Raw genomic sequence first — 14,551 nt, 5'->3', positions numbered from 1 at the left:
CGACATCTGTAAATAACCACTATAGCTCTTGACATTTTAGAAATCTAAACAAACCATTGTATCTTCATGACAGAATGTCGGAAAAGTAACCTCCTTATTCTTTTATATTCCTGATATTCCAAGGGTCACTAAAATAAGCGTGGAAAATCATCCTTTTGTTTCGCCAAAGCTTTTATGTTTGTATTAGGATTACCCCACCCCCTTTGATTCAATCTGCTGGTCAAGCCTAGTACCTTTAGATTTGTATGGCATCCATTTTATCTATCATGCGTGGTTTTCGTTGCTTCCTAATACTGTGTATGCTTTTCATTGTATGACGTGTATGCAATATTTAGTATGGTGTTGTTTATATATGTATTACTGTACAAAATATGTGTTGTAGTGGGTTGGTCGTATGTGCGTTGTGTGTTGTTTATATATGTATTACTGTATAAAATATGTGTTGTAGTGGGTTGGTCGTATGTGCGTTGCATACCAGTTATATTTCTAACTGGTATGTTATAGACTATGTGTTTTATATCCCATGATCTTACATTTTATATGAATTAGTTTTACTAAGCCTCTTGGTAAACTAGCTTAAATTGTGTCTGCAAAATTTGATATATATGTATCGTAATCTGTGTATGTGAGTGGTATGTGTGTGTGTGTGTGTGTCTTCTCATTATATCGTAGCTTCCTAAAACCATTTATAAGTGTCTTATGTAATGAAGTCTTACTGTTTTATGGTTGGTAAATAGATCTCAGAGATAAATGCTTATTTTTACTTCAAACAACTGCCAACTTCAAATAAAGCTTTTTGACTTTGATTTGACTTTGTTTGTAAAGCAAAGAGTACTCTGTTAGAAGGAGCAATGAATTCTAACGAATGACATTGATTATGCAATCTAATTGGTTAGCGGTTCAATAATCTCTGACAAGCAGTCATATATAGACAGTTATCAATATATCAGTGATGCAACAGCCCAACAATAACATTGAATAACAGTGCAACGTAGATGACACGTATCTTGCAGACTACAAAACCTATTGAATTAACGTTATTTTGTTATCTACGTTGGACATTTGTGTTGTAGCAATATTGAAGGCATTTAAATGGAGAGAACTGGAACCTCGATGTGAGTGCTTTATCAATATATATGAACATCGATGTGAGTGCTATATGAACAAATATGTAAGAATGAGCTAAACTAAAATGCTTGCATTTTACCACAGAGTAAAACACCAAAAGATATACACAATAATTGAAATAGGTCAAAGGTTATGGCACCTTATTTTCAACACACAGTTTGGTACTAAAACGATTCGCCAAATTTCTGTCTATGACTTCTGCTAGCTAGCCAGGTATATTGCTGGCTAGATATAATGATAAATGAATAGACTGACTGATTAGTAGATATATATAGATGGATGAAAAGATTGACTGATTAGCATATATATATATATATATATATATATATATATATATATATATATATATATAGACTGACTGATTAGTAGTAATACATATAGATGAATAGATTGACTGCTTAGTAGTAATATAGATAGAGGAATAGATTGACTGGTTAGTAGATATATATATGGATGGAAAGATTGACAGGTTAGTAGATATATAGATGGATGAATAGATTGACTGATTAGTAGACATATAGACAAACTGATTAGTAGTAATATATATAGATGAATATATTGACTGATTAGTAGATATATCAATTAATGCATAGATTGACTGCTTAGTAGATATATGGATAGATGAATAGATTGACTGATTAGTATATATATATATATATATATATATATATATATATATATATATATATATATATATATATATATGTATGTATGTGTGTGTGTGTGTGTGTATATGAACAGATTGACTAATTAGTGTATATAGATAGATGAATAGATTAACTGACTAGCAGCTAAATAGATAGATGAATAGCCTGACTGATTAGTACATGTATATAGATAGATATATAGACTGACTGATTAGTAGCTAAATAGACAGATGAAAAGATTGGCTGATTAGTAAATACATAGATAGATGAATAGAGTGTCTGAATAGTAGATATATAGATAGATGACAAGACTGACAGGTTAGTTTATACATAGAATGTTGAATAGACTGACTGATTAGCATATACATAGACAGATGAATAGATTGATTTGTAGCTAAATAGATAGATGAATAGACTGACTGATTAGTAGAAATATAAATAGATAAATAGATGAACTGATTAGTAGATATATAAATAGGTGAATAGATTGGTTAGTAGCTAAATAGATGAATATATTGATTAGTAGCTAAATAGATAAATGAATAGATTGACTGATTAGTAGATATATGGATGGGGATAATATGTGATGGCTGCCAAAAGTGTAACACACTAACTTTGCATGGGACTTGTCATGATGAATGCCAATAGTGTAACACACTAACTTTGCATGGGACTTGTCATGATGAATGCCAATAGTGTAACACACTAACTTTGCATGGGACTTGTCATGATGAATGCCAATAGTGTAACACACTAACTTTGCATGGGACTTGTCATGATGAAATTCATGATGAATTTCAATAGTGTAACACACTAACTTTGCATGGGACTTGCCATGATGAATCTCAATAGTGTAACACACTAACTTTGCATGGGACTTGCCATGATGAATCTCAATAGTGTAATACACTAACTTTGCATGGGACGTGCCATGATGAAGTTCATGATGAATTTCAATAGTGTAACACACTAACTTTGCATGGGACTTGCCATGATGAATCTCAGTAGTGTAACACACTAACTTTGCATGGGACTTGCCATGATGAATCTCAATAGTGTAACACACTAACTTTGCTTGGGACGTGCCATGATGAAGTTCAAGATGAATTTCAATAGTGTAACACACTAACTTTGCATGGGACTTGTCATGATGACTGTCAATAGTGTAACACACTAACTTTGCATAGGACTTGCCATGATGAATATCAATAGTGTAACACACTAACTTTGCATGGGATATTTTAGAATGTAGCTTTATTTGCGCCAGTTAAATAGTCACCAGTTGTAAAGGAGTAAAATGCAATCATTTTGTCTTGAAAATGAACATGAAAAGAGCGTTATTTCATCCTTGGTGAAAAGCTTTGAATTTCCTAAAATTTTACTTATTCATCGCCACATTGCGTTGCTTTGGGTTTATTAGTTTTCGTTTCAATTAAAACTATTCCCAGGTGTGCGGTTTAAAATCACCTTTGTATCATGACTTTACAGTCTCAAACTAAGTCATAGAAAATATCAAAACCAACACGTTTTGTAAAATTAAACAAAATAATCTATTTCTCTAGAATACAAAGCAAAAGATGTAAAAAGAAATTAAGGTATTGCGAATTAAATCACAAATAATTCTAGAATTTCTAACACAAGAGCTAATGGCTAAATTTCTGCATAAACTTTGGTGGAATTCCAGAATAAATCCAACACTGGATTGTTGATGTGCCTGTGGTGGCCCGCTTTCATGGTGATGTGTCGAAGATCTTGTGTTGCATCACAATAATATAATCCAAGAATATATCATTATTTGAATGTTCAATATAAATTCAAATCTCTATTTCCAAGAAATCTATTTTTGAGCTTTTTGTATTTCCATAGAAGAATAACTTTAAGTTAAAAAAAATTGAATAAATAAATTCCAGCCCAAATGAAATACTGGACACAACAAGAATACTACCAATTCTGCTCAGATCTTACAGTACGAATAAATATTTTTTTCCCCGTAAAAAAGATGTTATACTTCTCTACCTGACCTAGGTCACAACTATCATTTTATATAAAAGACTATTAACTAATGGAAACTATCATTCTAGAAGTTTCCATATGTTTACAAGATAGACTGTTAGTTATAATTAGCGGTCTGTTATTAAACTTGTAATAAAGAACATAGTAAACACAATATTCTTGACTCAGACCAAGATAAATATGTTTGCTTCTATTAATAATAATCCTAATATTAAACATATACTCGGTGATAAACTATTAACCATGTATTAGTTGTTTACAGAATTAAAACAAAGATTTTAGTCAGTACATAATGAACTTGACTTTGGACAAGGTCAGCTACAAAATTACAAGTTTACATAACCCACAGCATATACTATAACAAAGAGTAAAAGAACCTGACAAATAAAGAAAATTAAATATTTATAACAATGTGTTGTACATCTCTCTTTATACTATATCCTAATCAGAGAAAAAAAATCATAATATTTAGCAGAAGATTTCCAGAAAATTTAAACTGCAAATTTAAAGAATATTTTCAGCATTTAGTGAAATATGTACGTACCTATGACGTAAATTGTGAAATTTTATCATGATATTTATAGCATATCGCTGTATAAACACTTTGTCAACACATGTACGTCATGTTGGAATTGAGTTAGTGGTGTCATTGATGAGGAATACAATGGCCTACAAGTAACCTAAGCCATATATGCTCCACTCAAATGAACTATTGATTATGCCGTGATACCTATTTGCCCGTATTAATTGTGACCCCCCAGTGTGCTAAATATCTTAACACCACGGAGCGAGAATTATTCATGCGGACCAAAATTTCATAGTTCATAGTATGCACCAATGACAAGTCTATATTTATCCAAGGGGAGGTGCGCGTAGAAATGTTCACTTCTAACTTTTATGTTCATTTATTCGCATCAAATCTTATGGAAGGTGGAAAACGTAAATATTACTAATGCCTTTATCCGACTATTAGATCCTTGGAGGACGCGAAAACATGCAGGGAAAATCTTCAAACATCTAGTTACAAATGTTTGTTTAAAATTGTATGCTGTGAAATTCGGCAGACACTGTGTCATGTGTTATCTTGCAGGTGGTATGTATAACTTTACCATGACGGTCAGTAACTTTTATTGATTTAACTTACCGGTTCGAAGTCGCGCATATGACACAACATCAATAATGTCGTCTTCCGCTAATTTTCTATTGGCAGATGATTATATTATATAGTAGAAAGTTTTACAATATAGTGCAGATTTAAGAAAAAATGCATTTGGTCTAGCTATACAGTACATGTTGTAAGCTTGCGAATTTTCTTATCATCTACTATCAGGTCTTTATCATATTCTCAGACTTTATAGCGGTTATTGTTGTAGACTTCCAAATGAGTTACTTCCTGTGAGTTAAATTATGAGGGCACCATTTTTTTAGTTTTTCATGACAGATAAGATTGCAGAAAAACTGAGGTAAATAAGTAATGCCATGTATTATGAGAAGAAATCTATTTCTAGATATCTTGACACTGACAACATCAATGACGACGAAGACGATAATTAAGAGTACAACAACAACAACAAAAAACAAACAAGCAAGCAATCGCAACAGCAAACACGAGTCACGAGTGTCGGGAATGGGTGGGAGAAAGCTTTGAGTGGCGCCATTATCAAGTATTATGCTTTCCATGTATATTTCAAATGATTGGCAAAATCTACAGGATCAATTATGTAAGCCGATCATTTGAGAATAAATGGCATGTGTGGTCTTAAATCTATATTTATCAACTAAGCTTTTGAATCCAGATACCAGCTTTTTTGGTGTTGTTCACGCGTGAGCTCCTGTCAGTGTAAGACAGTGACTGCAACGAATCACTAGCCCGTAACCCGTAGACAAAAGACGGTTTCAGAAGTGAACGTGTTCTTTCCAGATTTCACTCATCAGGTGGTGAATACAAATTACGAAACTGTTGTCTCCTTCCGCAGGCGACCACCAACCGTACCCCCAAAATGATGCAGGGGTATTGTGCATTCTCAGCCGCGCACGCACACATGCTCGGACGGACTAGATCACACACCATTTAGAACTTTTTCGGAAAGCGTCTGAATAACTTGAATGGAAGTCGTCGCATACATCTATCCGTTTGTATACGTGACACTGTGACTTGTGATACGTTCTGTCACTACCTCCTGTTTTCTTTATTAAGCTTCATGGCAGCTATAATCAGCCTCCCTCGATAGGTGAAGACTCAGTTTAGGTTTCGAACAAGAATCTGTATTGTCTATTAAAAAGTGACATTAGATACTCAAGGCCCATCAATGGTGCTGCATATTGGATTTGAAACTTTAGTCATCAGCCACCAATCCTCGTAAATAAAAGTATTGAATACAATCCCCCATTTCTAAATCGGCGTATGCGGACTGTTTACAAGTAGAATCCACAAACTAATGCACTGACACAGAAGGGCAGACATTACTAATTGCAATATATAATAAAACATAAAACAAACTGACTCCATGACACTAATTCAGTTAATAAAAAGTTGCATATATTGCAGTGTTTATCTTATTTGACAAAGTGTCATGTGTAATTACTGCTTAAATTTAAATTGGACGAGTCTTGTACATGACTCGCCATGCAAGGCTTAATTTAAGTCACAAGGCAGACGATAAATTTAAGTCAAATAGCAGACGACACACACTCTTAAGCATACAACATGTTGCCGTTAATTCTGAAAAGGCGTGTTAAACTGAATCGTTTGATTTTTGTCATTGGAAAATGCGTGGAGGTTAATACATTTTCCATCATTCGTATAACCTGTTTTATCAGTTTTATCCCTAGTATTCGAAGTAAAAAAAGGTACACATTTCGTAAATCTAATCGTTCATTGGCAATAAAAGGGTGTCAAGGAAACATTACTTACCATTTGTTACTGTTATATGACCTTGAAATCTAGACCTTTGATGCACTTTTACCATGAGTGCAAGAACAAGGTATAATATGCGATAAAAAAATTCATCATGTGCTGAAGATATGTATACCGCAGATGCATTCGCTAAAGCTCTTTCACATTGTTATATTACAACTACAAGAGACACTAGGCAGTTAAATTACAACAAGAGACACTAGGCAGTTAAATTACAACAAAAGACACTAGGCAGTTAAATTACAACAAGAGACACTAGGCAGTTAAATTACAACAAGAGACACTAGGCAGTTAAATTACAACAAAAGACACTAGGCAGTTAAATTACAACAAAAGACACTAGGCAGTTAAATTACAACAAGAGACACTAGGCAGCAAGTTGACATAAAGTACCCACTCGGTAAGACTGTAAACGTTAGCAATGCAACTGTCGTTTACTAAATTAATAATAAATCTTCACTTAGAAACATTTATATAAATCAAGTTACTTTGTATATTACACATCAACCCGAATCTTGAACTATGTGTAAAAGGTGATCTTCTACATGAATGCAAACTGATTCAGTGGGGTCTATGCACATGTTGGACAATATATACATAAGAAAATGTACTTGGAAGCTTTTGCACCAATCAAAGTGAAGGAATTGTTTATAGGCGCATGCAAACTTGGCTTACTACTCTAAGAATTTGCCTGGAGCTATAGCACACAACTCCTAGAACAGTGAGTAAAGCGGGGCGTTTGAAATAGGTAATACCAAGAGCAGTAAAGAATTATACAGTTCTGGGTCAGCCGCTATCCTCTTTAATTTAACGATTGTTCACTTTTCTTTTTACACAAAACGACATATACTAATGTTTAAATTTGTCCAGCTGCCACACAAATCAGAATAGATGGCTACTCGTCATTTACCAGTTTAAAAATTAACATTTTATACAAGAAAATGCATTTTAGTAAGCTAATTACGTGTTTTGAAATATTAAATATAGCTTTACGTTCCTTCCGGTGGCCTGGTGAATAGAGCATCGGAAGCGGGAGGTTGAACCCCGGCCGAGTCATACCAAAGATTTAAACAATGTAACTTGCAACCTGCCACGCTTGGCGCTCACCATTACGAGGTTAGTGTTAGGACTAGATGGATTTGTGTCAGGACAATGTGACTGGGTGTGACATGATGCCACATGGCGGCATCATGGCCCAATGCTATAAACATCAGTGTAAACTGCCGTACTGCAGACGTTGTGGCGATATGAGTGAAATTGATTAAAGATACGTTAGAACTCCAACACACACACACACACACACACACACACACACACACACACAGCTTTATAAATGTTCAGCAGCAACACGGCCCACACCAAATGGTCATTGTGTTCTAATACTCAAATAAAAACGGGACTCCAAATAGGGAGTTTGCTAGAAACGAGCAAGTTATCTATTAATCTTATATACCTAAAGCGTGCCTCGTCTTCAGCAATGATTATCGCTTAAAGCTCAGACTGTGCTACAAAGTCTATTGTGGAGTGTCCAGATCAAGAAATACAGATACAGTAATTTGATGGTAGGTTGCACAAACAACTTAAGGAACAATTTTATCCTGCAAAGATCGTGAACTAGTTAGATATCCATCAGTATCTTCAAACAATTCAACAAGAAAAATTCATCTCAATAACTCATCAAATCATAAATTGTAGTGCGGACCTGTCTTAACTCCTAAACTGTTATACAAGAGCATACTGTAAGAGCATAATTACAAAGATAGACCAGACAGAACAGAAAGTGCGATCCTCAGTTATTTAGAAGAATGCTTGATAATGGTAGGCAGAATTAATATAATACAAATAATACTATCATACAGATTAGAGGTTCTCTAACCTGTATGATAGGATGATTGTATTAATATGTATGTACACACACACACACACACACACACACACACACACACATATATATATATATATATATATATATATATATATATATATATATATATATATATATATATATATATATATATATATATATATATAATCAGGTTCAATAGTAACAGAGTAAACTGCATCTCAGATAGATTGCAAGATTTGTAAAGAAAAATAATTAAATGAATATGATTGTATTGATTTCACAACAGTTGTGCAATGTAAAAATAAATTATACACAAGAGCAATAGAAGAGCAATGCAGTTTTGAAAAAGACCCTGGATAATCCACTGATTTTATCTTCAGAAGAATGCATGGTTTTCCCTGTTTTGACAAGCTGTTATTTCTTCCTTATTGCCATGCTGGACGATAAGTGTATCTCATCTCATGTAGGCCCTTCGAAGGGAAAACGAGGAACAAGATGTAGCATGAAAGATAAATCGGTTAAAATTTGTCTAAGTTGATGTAGTTTGTCTACAAAAATGCTTGCACCGGCGGTACAGAGATGCAACCGCAAAGTTGTTCAGCCCTTTTTTTTTATTGATTTGCCTTGCAAAATACAAGATAATAGTTAAGTGTCAGTTGTTTATGAATTTGGCAGTGACTTGTTTGATTGTATATATTGTGTGATCTTTTAAAGCGTATATAGTAAGTATTGAGAAGAATCATACAGAAGTGAATTATAATAGTCAAGTCTCGGAAGTACTAAATAACACACATTCCTTTTAGTGACATTAATAACAGAAAGAAAGGTTGCGAATGGAAATGGTGCGTTTCAGCCACACCAAGATTTCGTACTGATTGTGTGAGTGTAATGTTGGTGTTGCTGAGTCTTATTGTTTACGGTAAAGAATAGGAATGAGAACGTGTGTGCGTGACTAACGGTTTTATCGTCATTCATCTGCAGCTTGTTACATGTTACATGACATTTGTGACTTCACATCAGACATGCACCTTTCTACGCCTTGGATGGCAATCAGTAGGATCAAGTTAAGTTGGGCGACTAGATTTGTATATGTAGCATGTTAAATTTAATAATTCAAGATTCGTATAGTGTACGACGTACTTCTGCTTCTTTTTCGACTTGCACAAACGTTTACGTAGAATTAGCTTAAGTATGGTAATCTACTTTTAGAAGCAACAATTGTAACTCGCACTCCAATCGTGTTTGAAAACGATGGACAAATCGGGTCTTGATTACTGTTGTAAACAGAAATTATGTGACAATCAAAACTGGATACGGTGTTTGATAATGGAACGACGCTGCAAGCTTGAAAAGACCACATGGAAATTCATTTTTACCATGACAGATATTATTCTATGTTCGAAAAATCATTCTCAAATTTTCCTTGAGATACCACACAATTTTAAGTCAAACCTCGGATCACAATTAGTGACTATTTGTTACGTTTATATTTATCAACATTAATTAGAATTTGAACTAAATGACTATACAATTTTCTTTCAAGCGAGTTCAAGGTCTTAAATGAAAAAAATAGACATATATGCATTTAAAGCTAAATAACAGACAACAAAGCCAATAGGTTAAATGTGCTGAACGAAACTGCAGGAAGATGAGAGAGAGAAAATTCTCAGAGGATGTGATAAAACACAGTATAAGTAAGCGCAAAATTCAACATTGTCATAGGGCGACTGTAAATACTTAAGTTGTTACTGTTCGATGGTATTGATTACAAACTATAGCAATAGCCAGAACGTTGATGGTATTGATTACAAGCTATAACAATAGCCAGAACGTCAGTAGTATTGATTACAAGCTATAGCAATGGACAGAACGTCAATGGTATTGATTACAAGCTATAGCAATGGCAGAACGTCGATGGTATTGGTTACAAGCTATAGCAATGGACAGAACGTCAATAGTATTGATTACAAGCTATAGCAATGGACAGAACGTCGATGGTATTGATTACAAGCTATAGCAATGGCCAGAACGTCGATGGTATTGGTTACAAGCTATAACAATGGCCAGAACGTCGATGGTATCGGTTGCAAGCTATAGCAATGGCCAGAACGTCAATAGTATTGATTACAAACTATAACAATGGCCAGAACGTCGATGGTATTGGTTACAAGCTATAGCAATGGCCAGAACGTCGATGGTGTTCGTTACAAGCTATAGCAATGGCCAGAACGTCAATAGTATGGATTACAAGCTATAGCAATGGCCAGATCGTCGAAAGAAACGTGTTTGTGTATGAAACATGCTTTATAATCTACAACAACAAAGGCAACCTATCAACAGTTACCGAATAACTGATTATTTTTCATTGCATAACAGTGGATCTACCGTCATGTATTCCACTGTGTCGTATTGGTCCTGCATTATTTTCTACAATAATTGCAACATTTTATGTTTAGCAAAATGTCTAAATTTTTGTTTCCCAGGCTATATTCTGTTGATGTCCACCTTAACGTCCTTTACATTTTTTATAGTCCGTGTTGTTAACATGATACCAAACATAACAATCCTATCCAAATTAATCTTCAGAGATGCTACATAATTAATTTAGATAATTGTTTGATGAAATCTACTAGCACTTCAGTTTCGTTCCGAATGTTGTAATTAAAATAATTCATCTCCTAGAGATTTTTGAAACTTATTTTGTTCTTGAGCTTAATGTTACGCATGCGTGAAGTTTGACGGCACAATTTTTGTTCCCTCTTACGGATGATTTTACTATATGCAAATGAGACTTAAATGTTAGGAAATGATGCAATCTCTTTCCGATAAAACTTTAATGTTTTCTTTGGTGCATTAACTTAATATCTATTTAACCAAAACAGTTTTAATGTTTGGATTGTGTAATTGCATTCATTTTAAATTTGTACGAAGTGGGGAAGGAGATGTAATACCTTTTCCCTTTGTGAAGAATTTAAATGCCTATGCATTATTTCGAAATTAGGCGATTGTTTTAAAGCTATAAACACATCCTTGCAAATGCATAAAGATACATGCATATTTTCCATAGAAGAGTCAACTACCAACACATTTCAATCGATTTACAGTTACTAGTTTTCAATCACACAAATTTACATTGTAAAGTTTGGGGATTTATTATTTGCAAAGGAAAAGCTGGTGTAAGTATACAAGTTGCATAAAGTCATTTTGATTGCATTGTTTGCTTAAGATCAAGAAATGATCATTGCAACCAAAAGACATGTATCCTTTTAGAAGAAGTATTGATTGTTGACAACGTGGAGATATTTGTAACGACATCAGATGGTATACAAACATCATGAGATATTTTCAGAGACAGCAGATAGTCTACAAACACCATGAGATATTTTCAGAGACAGCAGATAGTCTACAAACACCATGAGATACTTTGAATGCACTCTGTATAAGATAGAAATACAGTTTGCAAATATTTATACAAATGGTTATGATTTTAACAAAAGAGTTCGAGGACTAGATGTTATATTTAGGTACAAAGAAGCCTTTCTGGACATTGTGGACAACGTAAATTATTTGGGACTTAATGTTTTACCATATAACATTTTTTTTCCCTGTGCTACATATACTACTGCTGGCAAATATTTCAAAGCAATGAATGTACTTTTGAATAATACGTATAAAGTCCAGTTAATATGACCTGTGATTTATTTGATTATTTTTGTATCTCCAGTTTTGTTGTATTGCTCCGAACGTTGGGGAATTTTGAAAGCAGAGCATATAGCAAGGGTCCATAGACAATAAAACATGGATACACAGACAATATTTCAAGTGCTTACGATATGTTAAACTTTCTACCAACTATATGTTGGTATATGGAGAACCGTGCCGATATCTACCATTAAATACTGGTTGAAGTTGCTAAGCGAAAACAAAAATTGTATTCTTCGAAAAATATATCAATTCATGCTTAATGATTGTAGAAGTAAAAATGATAAAACTGGTTTTCTAGTGTGAAAAAGATACTTCTGATGGCAGGATGTGGAGATATCTGGTCTTACCAAATTCAGTCCACATATTTTCCATTTATAGCCTTTAAACCTGTGACCCAGGGCATGTTGTTTTGTTGTTTACAATTTAGTCTCTCAAAACTGCCAGATAATCTATGACAAGAACTTCAATGTGAGTTCATCATTGAAGATCGTTTAGATTATCATAGAATTTATTAATATTTGGACACACTGGAAAGTTCAAATTTATGTACTATATATGGAAAATAATTGTGAGTCGATTCCTATTTCCTGATAAATTGTTCCTTACGTTGTTATTTTTTGTTCATCTGGTGTATTTTTATTTGCTTTATTGTACATCATATAACTTTAGCACGGTCAACATTTTAAGAGGTAATCATCACGTTAGATATGTATGTATGTATGCATGCATACATGCATGTAAGTATGTATGCATGTATGTATGTATGTATGTATGTATGTATGTATGTATGTATGTATGTACCAGCTAAACGTAAAATTCCACAATGTAAAAGAAACTGCTCAAAACCTTAGGAAGATAAACTCTCCCCAAAATATATTAACACGAAATGCAAAAGGATAAAAAATAACAATATAGATATTAACAATCCGTAAAATTTATATAAATTAAGATAAAGGTAACACATGTGAGGCATACTTGAGGTACTATAGAGTGGAAAAGAACTGGAGGATTTCTGGTGCAGTCCCTACATTGAGTCATATTTTATCATTCTTGGGCATCTCTAGCGAGAAGCCAATTATTGTCATTTGTGCTGTGGTGCAACATTTCTTTTATGCTTGTGGTCAGTTTTGTTTGTGTGAGAACATCCGTATATCAATTTATTAATCTGTGAAATATGTACGTATAAAGCATGTCTTGTCTCTCCGTCACTGATGAGATATTTCTTGATTCGTTTCCTGCATATGGCATGCGAAGAAATTTCTGCCCAAAAGTCCGGTATTAAGCTAAATGCCTATTGAAAAGCGCCCAAACAACTACGGCTGCCCTAAAGACGTTTAGACGGCAAATCACAGCCATAGACGGACAGAGGGGATTAAAATTTTCAGCTAATTTTGAAGTAGCTAATAAGAAACTAGAGCGAGTTCCCTGTCCGTGCCCACTGACAGTAGAATTCATTATTTTCAAGTGTATCGGCTTCCATCCTGCGAAAGATATGTTAGTTCAATGAGGTAGCTTTTTGATATTCCACCAGAAGATCTTGGACTGTCTAACAGAATGTTGATATATACCTTTATCGTTATTTTAAACATTTTCTAAATCATTTTCATATCTTTAGCTTTTATATTTTACCTTATATTAATATATGCTTATCTTTTTACAAGTTTATCATCGTAAACGTTTTAAATAGTTTTTGTACTGAGCCATTTTTACTTCCTCAAACTCGCTCATTACAATAAATCCAACAACGAGCTTAGGTGTTGTTAAATCAAATACATACATACATACATACATACATACATACATACATACATACATACATACATATATACATACTAGTTTGTGGTTGCTTTTGCTGATTCTGCTGTTGTTGTTCTGGTTGTCGGTGTCGTGGGTGTCGTTGCTACTATGACGATGACGATGATGATACTGAAGAGGACGATGATAGTTAATGTTTATAAGTAATCTTTGCATTGGCCCTTGCGACTGACGTATTGTTGACTCCGAAAGATAGACGTTAATTTGTCCGGTAACACATTCGTACGATCATTGTAAAACGGCCTGGCAAGCATTATCAATCACACTGACGCGATGTTCACACAGAATGTGGTGTATTATTGTATTTTTATGTTAGTCTATACAAGGTAACTCGGAGATGTCAACAAAACAAATGTGTTCCAGTAGTCACAAGTTGTTTTCCCGGACGCAGTCAACAAAAAGGACACCATAATGCGTATAGTTGAAAGAGTGCTTTAAATTATTGCTATATATTGTGCGTGCGTGTGTGTGTGTGTGTGT

The 14,551-nt window shown here is 33.9% G+C and overlaps 1 protein-coding gene across 1 annotated transcript in view; it reads right to left on the bottom strand.

Moving 5' to 3' along the window:
- LOC149792497 (prestin-like) overlaps positions 1 to 14,183 on the bottom strand; it is a 33,315-nt gene extending 19,132 nt beyond the window's left edge. Inside the window, exon 1 of the mRNA XM_089971083.1 lies at positions 14,090 to 14,183. The gene's annotated coding sequence lies outside the window, so the exon portion shown is untranslated. The remainder of the gene's footprint in view (positions 1 to 14,089) is intronic.
- Between the last annotated feature and the right edge of the window lie 368 nt (positions 14,184 to 14,551).

This window comes from Sinohyriopsis cumingii, chromosome 9 (genome assembly GCF_028554795.1).
Source record: "Sinohyriopsis cumingii isolate HCF-2022 chromosome 9, ASM2855479v2, whole genome shotgun sequence".
Lineage (NCBI taxonomy): Eukaryota > Metazoa > Mollusca > Bivalvia > Unionida > Unionidae > Sinohyriopsis > Sinohyriopsis cumingii.
Note: the sequence above shows the minus strand (reverse complement) of the source record. Positions and strands in the feature narration are given on the sequence as shown.